Source organism: Chlamydotis macqueenii, chromosome 3 (genome assembly GCF_036417535.1).
Source record: "Chlamydotis macqueenii isolate bChlMac1 chromosome 3, bChlMac1.mat, whole genome shotgun sequence".
NCBI lineage: Eukaryota > Metazoa > Chordata > Aves > Otidiformes > Otididae > Chlamydotis > Chlamydotis macqueenii.
This window is the reverse complement of record NC_141558.1, coordinates 126,500,970-126,510,924: the sequence shown is the minus strand read 5'-3', so window position 1 is coordinate 126,510,924 and position 9,955 is coordinate 126,500,970.

Sequence of the window (9,955 nt, the reverse complement as noted above, 5' to 3'; positions counted from 1 at the left end):
CACATCCTGGGTGGTCGGGCCCGCGCAAACACAAATACAACCCTATGGCTAAGCTGGAGACAATGTCCGCAATGTAGACAAATGTCCGGCTTCTGTTGGAACCCTTTGTCTGGGCGCAGTTTTTGCATTTATTTCAGCGGGGAAATAATGCGTGATTGACGCCCCCTTTCAGCGTCTCCTAACTGTTGGGAATAAATCGGAGGTTGTTCCTAGTTGTCATGGCATTCAGCCCCGCTCAATGCCTATCTCTTCATCCATCCATCCCGGGACCGGGGGACCTCTCCGCTCCCCTGCGCGGGGTGGGCGAGAGGGGGGCGCGCACCGGGAGCGGGGCTCCAGTCCCCCCTCCCCCGCAAATTTCAGCCTCACCCCGTTATTCCGTACCCCCCTCCCCGGGCCGACCTGCCCGCATCGGCCCTTTAGCTCCTGCCCGCCGCCGTAAGCGAGGGGGGGAGGAATTAAAAAAAATAAATAAATAAAATAAAATAGCCGTCATAACGGTGACAAACACGACAGCGACAGGGCCACCGCGAGACGAGGTCCCGAATTAAAGAGCCCCGGCGGGAGCCAGGCCGGGGAGGGACTGGCAGGGCATCCCGAGGGATGAGGAGCCGGCTATAATAATAATAATAATAACAATAATAATAACAGCAGTAATAATAGTAACAATAATAATAGCAGAAATAACAAAAATAATTAAAAAAAAAAAAAAAAAAAAATCCAAACCCAAATGCCACAAAGCCACGCAAAAGCGCCCTGCTGCAAACGGGTGCGGGGGACGCCCACGTGGCAGGAAGGTGGGCACGGTCCTGAGTGGAGGGGTGTGGGGGGGGCGAGAGGTAAGGGGAGAGCGAGGCTGGAGGCCACGGCAAGCGATGGTCCCCCGTGGGCACGCAAAGCCCCGGGGGTCGCGGCCCTCTTCCCACGCACGGGCCAAGGCTGCTATCGAAGGGCTCGAGACGCCGTGACGTCACCGGCGGGGTGTGACGCGAGAGCCGCTCGGGCCCTTTGACGTCAGGAGGGGTCGCGGGGCCGGGACGCAGCCCGCTGCGTGGGCGTAGGGGGAAAAAAAACTCGAGGGCAGCCCGGCCGCTGTCGCGACAGAGTCAGGGGGCTCTCCCCGGCACCTCCCGCGCCTTTCCCACGCCCCGCATCCTGCCCAGAGCCCCGCCAGCGGCCTGGCCCTCCCCACGCGTGGGTGGTGGTGGGTGATGCTCAAAGCTTTTTTTTTTTTTTTGGAAAGAGAGGGAAAGAGGCACCCGCCGAGGATAAGAGACGGGAAGAGCCCTTCCCAGCGGCTCTCCACGGCTGCCGTGCTCATGCTCCCTGGTCACGCGTGGAGAGGTGGGAAGCGGCCCATCCCCGCCACCCGGGACCCACAAAGCGAGGGGGGGACCTGGGGATGGATGGATGGGGCTGGGTGGGGGGCAGCCCCTGCTGCCCGGGAGGGTGGAACGGGGTTTCCCCACGCCACGGCCGCGGCCCGTGGGCCGTTTTTTTGGTTTTATTTTTGCAGCGGGGAGGTGGCTTCGTGGCTGCACCGCGTCTCACCCGGGGCTCCCTCTCCCCACGAAGCCCCGGGTCTCTCGCTCCGGTTTCAGCCCCCGACGCCCCAAATTTCATCCCCTTCTCTGCCGAGCGGTGTCATACACATCCATTAGAAATTATACACAGTGTACGTATAGGGCAGATTCAAACGTGTGATATACAATATACACGTGTTACATATAAATACGTTTAAAATAGACATTAAAAATTTAAAATATCTCTATAAGTGGACGGATCCTCGGCAGGAGTCTTCCCCCGTTTTCCGGCGCGGTCCTGCCCCCCATCCCACCCCATCCCTGCATTCCCAGGAAGAGCCGTCAAGTGGGATCAGGTCATTGTCTGGCGACACCAAAGGTGCGAGCCATTGTTTTTTGTTTGGTTTTGGTTTGGTTTTGTTTGTTTGGGTTCCCCCCCCGCCCCTCGCCCCACCAACAAACCCACGGAGAGGGCTGCACCTTGCCGGGTCAGCGATGCCCACGCGGGGCCTGTGTTGCGGGGGGACGGACGGATTTTATTTTGGCTCCTGCAAAGGAGCGGAGCATGAAATAAACAGGGAAAGGAAATTCCTGTGAGGAGCTGGGCCTGGGGAGCATCCCTGCCTGCACCCTCTTTGTTTTAAAGTGCGGCGGGGGAAAGCAGAGCACAGCTTCTTACAATTTTTTTTTTTTAATTTTAAAATGTTTTTCTTTTTTTTTCTTTTTTTTTTTTTGGCGAGGAAAAAAAAAATCAAAACGAAAGCAACAACAACAAAATAGAAATAAACCGCTGGCTTCCGAGGCAGCCCCGGGAAAGCTCCACGCAAAGGGGTGGAAATGGCATTTTCCAGCGGGTCGCGGCCGAGATGGGGCACTGAGGGTGGGCACGGGGGACCCACGCCGCGGGTGGGAGGGGAAAAAAAAATTCCTGAGCCCTCGGAATCCTCCGCCGCTCTCCAGAACTTAACTGTAAGGTGCGGAGTTTCTGCGGGGTGGAATTCCGGGCTGGAAAAACGGCATTAACAAAGGCGTTGAGGGTGTTTGGGGGGGGAAAAAAAAAAAAAGGAAAAAAAAAAGGAGGGAGACCATGGCGCCCAGGGAAAGGGAGCGGCAGCAGCCTTGCTAGCCGGGGTCCCGAGAAAGCCCTGCCGCCCCCCAAAACCCCGGCCCGCCCTTCTCCCGCAGACAATTAAATCTTTTCCAGGACACGGGAATGGCAATGAGCTTCCCTGCGCTCCCGGCTCCTCTATCTCCTTCCCCCGAAGCTTCCAAGCAGGAGAAATCCTTCCCAGTTCGCCGGTATCACTCAGAAACTGGCCGATCGGGATCCTGCCTGCCCTCAAACCAACCTCCCGAGGCGGCGAATTGTCCCAGAAATTGGGAGTTTTTAATTTTTTTTTTTTAATTTTTTTTTTTCCCCCTCCTCTCCTCCCTGGGGGCTCACGGGGTTATGTCAGAGCCGGAGGGCACATGTTAGGGCTTTGATAAATGCGCTTTAATGACATCTTTGAAAATATCGCCCGCAGCGGCGGGGGGGCAGCTCGCTCAGGCCGCGCGTGGGTGCACAAAGCCGCGGGCCCGCAGCCCCCCGACCCCGCCGCTTATTTGTTTTTATTTAATTCCTCTCCTCCGGCGAAAGCTGTAAGCCGGCCCCGGGGCCTCCTTTCCCCTTCCCCAGCCCACGATAAAAGTGTTTTATTCGACGAGCCCCCCGGGAAAATGCGGCTTTGTCAGCCCGGTTCTCCCGTGGGGGGAAAGCTCGGCCCCCCTCTGGTTCTGGGCGGGGGGGGGGGATATTTAGGGCCCGAGGGCACTTTCTTATCTGAATTTACTCCGCACACCGCGGAGAGCTTAGCGGGTGCCCGCGCAGGGAGCTGCCGGGCGCGCGTCGCGAGTGGGGCTGCCGGGGGCGCGCAGAGGAAGAGTCCGGTGCCCGCACGCCTTGAGCAGGGTTGGTTTTTTTTTTATTTTTTTGGGGGGGCAGGGGGCGCGGGGTTAGTCTTTTTTTGGGTCCACCCGAGGGGAGCCGACCGGAGCCCCCGGGCCCGAGCGCGGGCGCACACGCGCGGCGTGGGCAGCCGCGGGGAAGGGCAAGGCGAGAAGCAAAGGAGCAGGAGGAGGGGGGAGCGGGGCGGGGGGCAGCGGCGGGGCCATTCCCGGTCCTCGGGCGTACTCTGCCGTCGCAGCCGAGAAGTGTCCCGAGGGCTGGCCCCGGCCGCAGCGCCCCCCCCCACTCCCCGGGACCCCCACTGCCCCCACCCCGTGGCCCCGTCACGCACGGGGGGCGGCAGGGAGCCCACCTGGGACCGGGGCCATGGGCGGGCCGGGGCTGCGGACCCCGTCGTCGGGGCTGCGGGACGCGACCCCCGCCCTCCCTCCGCTGCTCCGCTCAGCACCAACGCCGGCCCGAGCCCCCCGCGGAGCCCCCCACACGAGTCCCGTCCCACCTGCCGCTCCCCAGCCCTCCGCTGGTTCCCCCCCCCCCTTTTTTTCCCCCTTTTCCCCCGCTGTCACCCCCACGGGCATCCCGCATCCTCTTTGCCCGTGCCGGCGGATCTCACCTCGGGGACGGGGGTCCCAGGCGGGGCCGGGGGTCTCAGATGGATCCCGGGGGTCTCGGGCAGATCCGTGGGTCTCAGGTGGATCCCAGAGGTCCCAGGTGGGTCCCCAGGAAGGTCCAGGGGTCTCAGTTGGATCTCGAGGGTCTCAGACGGATCCGGGGCTCCCCAGGAGGGTGTGAAGGTCTCAGGCGGGTCCCTAGGCAGGTCCGGGGGTCTCAGGTGGATCCCGGGGATCCCCAGGCGGGACCAGGGTTCCCAGGAGGGTCCAGAGAGTCTCCACGAGAATCCGAGGGTCTCAGGTGGATCCCGGGGGTCTCAGGCGGATCTGGTGGTCCCCAGGAGAGTCCAGAGGTCCCAGGAGGGGCTGAGGGTCCCCAGGTGGATCTCGGGTGTCCTAGGCGAGTCCGGGGGTCCCAGGCGGATCTGAGGGTCCCTAGGCGGTTCCGGGAGTCTCAGGTGGATCCCGGGGGTCTCAGGAGATTCTGGGGGTCTCAGGCGGATCCCGTGTGTCTCAGGCAGATCCGTGGGTCCCAGGCGGATCTGAGGGTCCCCAGGCGGTTCCGGGGGTCTCAGGCGGGCGGGGGCTGCGGGTCCCTCTCCTCTCGCATTGTCTGCGGCGTGTGCGGGGCGGCCGCTCCTTCCTCCGGCTTTACACCGCCCGGGCTGTTTGCTCCCCTCCCCGGCGGGTGACGCCAGCCGAGCCCCCGGCCATATGTTCGGCGGTCATAAACCGGTTATAGGCGCAAACACGCCGGTTCCCGGACGCCTCTTTTAACCCTGCCCCGGCCCCGCCGCTGGGCCGGCCCCCCCCGTCCTTCCCCGGGGGGCAGAGCCCTCCCCTCGCCCCCCCCTCCCCCCCAAAGATGCGGGGAAGCCGCTTTCTGCCGGAGCCCCCCCCACCACGTCGGTGCTGCCCAAATCCTGCCCCACAGCCCGGGCAGCCCCCAGTTTCCCCCGGCCCTGCGCTCGGCCGAGCTGGCCCCTCTATAAATCGCTCGGTAGCTAAGAGGCTGCGGAGCCCCGACAGCCAGATGTGGCACGTTATTTATGTGCCAAAGCCCGTTTACATTAGATATGCTGATCCGAGCCTCGATAGCAGGGGCTCGCCAGAGATTAGAGCTGGGCTGCCAGAGACAGCTCCAGCTGCAGCCCCCCCTCCCCTGCCCCTTTTTGAGGTTCTTTTTTATTTTCACTGTCATTTTATTTATCTCTTTTTTTTTTTTTTTTTTTTTTTTTTTTTTTAAATGATGGAGTTGCGGAGGGAGCGGTGCTGTCTGGCTCCCCTGAAGCTGGGGACGAAAAGCGGTACCTGCTTGCAAAAGGTGTGACCCTCCCACCAACCCAGCCAGACAGATGAGGAGGGCGCAGCTGGCCAGGAGGACTTGCTGGGCATCCGAGCCTGGTAGCCCATCTCCCTCCCAAAAGCCATGGGTTGGCCAAGTGCCACCACGGCCACCCATGGCCTTGGGTGAGGGCACCCAGGTTCCATGCAGCAAAAGGCTGTGCTGCCTCATTGCAACCGCGATGTCCACCTCGGATGTTTTTGGGAAACCTGCCTCCCTCCCTACCCCATGTCTCTTGAGGAAGAAACATGGAGCCCTCTTGAAGGGGTCACAGGGACCCATGTCCATCCCACCTCGCCCGGATTCTCCCCACCACCTGCCGCGTTTCTAAAAGCACCGGAGAGACCTTGGGCTCCTCTGGGAACCTCCGCAGGGCCCAGGACGGATATCTCCCGGCTCAATAACCTGGTCACAGCCAGCTCTCACAGAGCTGCCGCAGATAAAGCGATCGATCCTTGCACTGATCGATAAAAATCTTGTTCTGTGCAATTAATAACTTTGCCAAGCTTACTTTGCTTGGGTAAAAAAGTGCCCGGAGTGTTGAATGAGGGAGTTAAATTAGGGGAAAAAGCATCCTGTTGCCCACGTAAAAATATATTTGCTTATCTGTGAAGTCTTCAGCTTTTGTAACACGGAATTCAGCCCGGATGGCCGGGACGCATCTTCGGCATCCCCGGGTGGAGACGCACAGGGGGATCTGTGCTGACGCTTCTGCGCGTCCGGTCATCAACCTGTGCGGGACGTGGGGGCTTGAGCAGAGCCCGCTGTGCCCAGGCTGAGGGAGCGGGTCCCACCGCCTCCCCAGCTTCGGCTCTGCCTCCCCATCCAGGCAGCAAAGGAGGAGGAGGAGCAACAGCAGCGCGGGAGGAAGGCAAAGGTGCAGCAGCTGGATTTGGGGTGGGTGAGGGAGGGTTGAAGGGGAGCAAACTGAGACTCAATGGAGGGAGGATGAGGCTGGGAGCAGCCGGATGAAGAGATGCTCCTGGAGCAGCGGGCCGAGCTTTCTGGAGGCTGCTTCCAGCCGAGGCTCCAGGCTGCTGGCCCTGCCTGCTGGTCGACAGCAAACCTGGGGGTCCGGCTCTCACCCCCCATTCGTTTGTCATCAGGAAATGTTGCTTCAGGAAAAAAGGTGGGAGAGAGGAGGTCAGGATAACTCTTTTACGTGGGTTTGCTCCTTTTTCCTTAAACAACCCGAGTAATTGTGACCGTTTTGTTGGAGAAGGCTGAGCTGTCAAACCACGAGGATGTGTTGGGAAGAGCTACTGGATCCCTTCCGGATCCAGGGAGAGAATTGTTAACACCGAGCTGCTGCTTGGCCCCGGCCCGCAACCTGGAGCCCGCGCCGGCCGCGCGAGCTGGGGCAGAGGGGAGTCTGGTTTTACCAATCCCCAAGACGAAACAGATTCACCGGGGCGCATGAATGGGTGTGAAAGAACCAAAGTAAGCTCAAAAAAAAAAAAAAAAAGAAAACCAAGGGAAAGAAAGTGACATTGATGCTGTAAACCCCGTGAGCGACGTGGGAACCAACTGGGAAGGCGCAGATAAGGCGCGCACGGCGGCGTATCGCGGGCGCCCCGTCAATCACTCGTCCATCTCCGGGCACCCGGATCCCCCGACGGGAGCGCGGCGGCGGCAGCGTGGCTGTCAGCGGGGATGAGGGAGGCTGTTGGCGGGGATGCCGCCGAGGTGGGAACCGCAGGAGTGGTAAGGTGGGGGTGGCATCGCTCGTTTGGGTGCCCAGGGAGGAGCTGACCTGGTGTCGTCCCCAATACGCCGATGGAAGGGGACTCACTGCCTACATCTCGTCTCTTTGCATCACTTTTTTTACTGAACGTGCCCGTCACCGACGACGTTGCCTGGGCTTCCCCATGCAAAACCTTGGTGGTGGCGGTTGATGACCCTCCCCACCACGTCCAGCGCTCCGAGCCGGTTGTCAGCGCCACGTGCGTCAAGGCCTTCCCTGGGAAAACCATGACACATCTGAGAGTCGCAGGGAATACTGCGAGGGTTGTCCGAAGTTTGGGTTGGGAGGGGGCCTGCTGCCCGCTGTCTTTCGTTTCCCTGGAAACGGGATAGAAATGTGGTGATAAGAAAAGTCCAGCTCTGTCCCAGCCGAACAGTGCTGCTCTTGTGGGGGCTGCCCCCGGGGTGGACACAGACAAATCCCTTTCCCCCTCAGAGCCCGGTGCTAGGAAAGGTGACATGGGGAGGGTCTGCAGATGGGGGGGATTGGGACAGAGGGGGTTCCCAGGCCTGTGATGGCCCCAGCAGGCCCCCTCGCGCTCAGGACCATGTTGAGGAGAGCATCCCAGGGACATCTCCTGAGGGAAACCTCCCCAGGTTTTGCTCGTCAAGGCCCCACCCCAGCCCAGGGAAGGGTCCTCATTGCAAGCAGGGCACTGCCAGGTGTGGAAGGGGGCCGGCCCACCCCAGGGCCCTGCCCGCTGCCCACCCACATGCCCCTCGAGGGGTAGATAAGCCCAGCCTGGGGGACTGCTCTGCTTTGGTTGCCCCCTCCCTGGGGCTCCTGGATGATGCTGACACCCGAAAGCAGGCGAGCAGCAGGTGAGGTAAGGGTGGCACCAGCGTTACACATTAACTGTGTGACCAACTGCTTTTTTTTTTTTTTTCTTCTTCCCTTCTGTCTCCTAACTGTTCCTATTACCGGGGACCTTGGTGCGTGGCTCTGGCTAATGTGTAATCCCAGATATTTGCTGCTCCCTTCCCCGGGGATGTGCTGGTAGCCAGGGCGGGTTGGTGAGGGGGTGTCGTGCCCGCGGAGGTAGATGGTGTGTGCTCAGGAGAGTGTTTGGTGCATGATAAATACTTTTCCAGTGCCCCTGAATGCCTACTTGTGGGCATAAAGCAGCCTTGGGGAGCTCCTGAGCTCTGGCAGCTCATGCTGAGTCTGTTTTCCTGGTAAAACCTGGCTGAGGGGACGCTGCCCGGGACACGGAGGCGCTGGCTGGCCCACGTCTGGGGGGGAATTGCCAACATTGAGTTGTGAGTGGCAGGGTGAACGTGTGCTGCTGCCTCCGGATGCTCAGGCCCAAGCTGCTGCGGGGTCATTGTTTAAATAGTTATGTTAGATAATGACTCTCAAGGGTTTGTTTGTTTGTTTTGTTTGTTTTTTTTTTTTTTAATCTTACTACAACTAAGTCAACTCTTTTGCTTATGAGGTGGTGCTGCACACCGTGTTTATGCCAATAGCGGGTCACGTTACGTGCTAATCAGGATGCTAAATGCTGCCTGTAAAGCAGAGTTTTTCATCAAAGGGAGAGACCTGAGCGAACAGCTGAGTCAAGTAATGAATATCAGGAGGGTTCTGCTCTTCAAAGGCAGGGAAATGTTGATTCTTTTTAAGATAAAAGCCCGATGTTTGAAAAAAAAGTAATTGGAAGTAAACCTGAAAGATTTACTTATCGCAAAATATTATTCACACCAGTAGCAGCAGCCTCGTTTCCTCCCCCGCGACAGGCTGGAGGGTCTTCTGGGGTCTCCAAAAATCTCAGGCTCAAGTGAGAGGTGGAGAGGAGCGCAGCTGTGGCTGGGCCAACCTTGGCCATGTTGGAGATGTTGGCTTGGGGCTTCCTTGGAAAAGTGGGGACCTTTAAAATGCTGGGTGCTTGGTGATGCCGGTCGATGGGCTTTGCTGGGAGAGGAGCAGCTTCCGCAAGCCTGGCTTTGTCTCCAGGCCTCACCCAAATCCACCTGCTGCCACTATTTGGGGCTTTAGGGAGAAACTGGGAACGATGTCCTACCTCTGCTGCTGTGTGTGAAGGAAATCAACAGACAGGCCTTGGAAAGGAGGAGATTAACTGAAAAACAGGATGGGGAAAAAAAAAAACCTGCTACTCTGAGATGTACAAGAGCATCTCTACTCAGTCCTCTACAAAAGCCAAGCACTTCTGTGGAGCAGTGATGGGGGAAGCCGATGCAGCTCCTGCCTGGCAGTTTAGCCGAACGCCTGACCCGCGTCGTAATCGGGGGGGTAATTAATGGGCTCTGAGGTAGGTGGAGAGATGCCTGGGCTTTTGCTCGTTGCACCGAACCAATTTGGGGCTTTTTTCTTCCTCCCACTCTCAGACAACACTCTAATGTAGTGGAATGAAACCAAATGAGCTTTGTGGAGTAATTTTTTTTGTGTTTTGCCTCTATAATCTGTGGGTTTATTTAAATATTCTTGTTGCAGTTATTTTCTCAGGCTCTCCTTTTTAATGTTGAACGTCTCCTGTTGAATAAGTCCTCAGACACTATAATTTCAGGATCAACAATGCTGCTGACAGTACAGGAAAAGAATTACATTGTGTGGCACAGAAAAACGAGCCCGTGTCCCCATCTTTATTCTGCTGTTCAGAAAGCATCTGTGCATCCCTATTCCAAATTAATGCAATGATCCACTTTCGCCTGGCTACTTTTGCTTGGAAAGATGGGAGAATGCGGTCACGTTAAACTGTGGGAAGGGCTGTGGGACTTGTGACCTCAGGTTGGAAAGCACAGGATTGCGGGTGGGGGGAGCGGGGGCTCT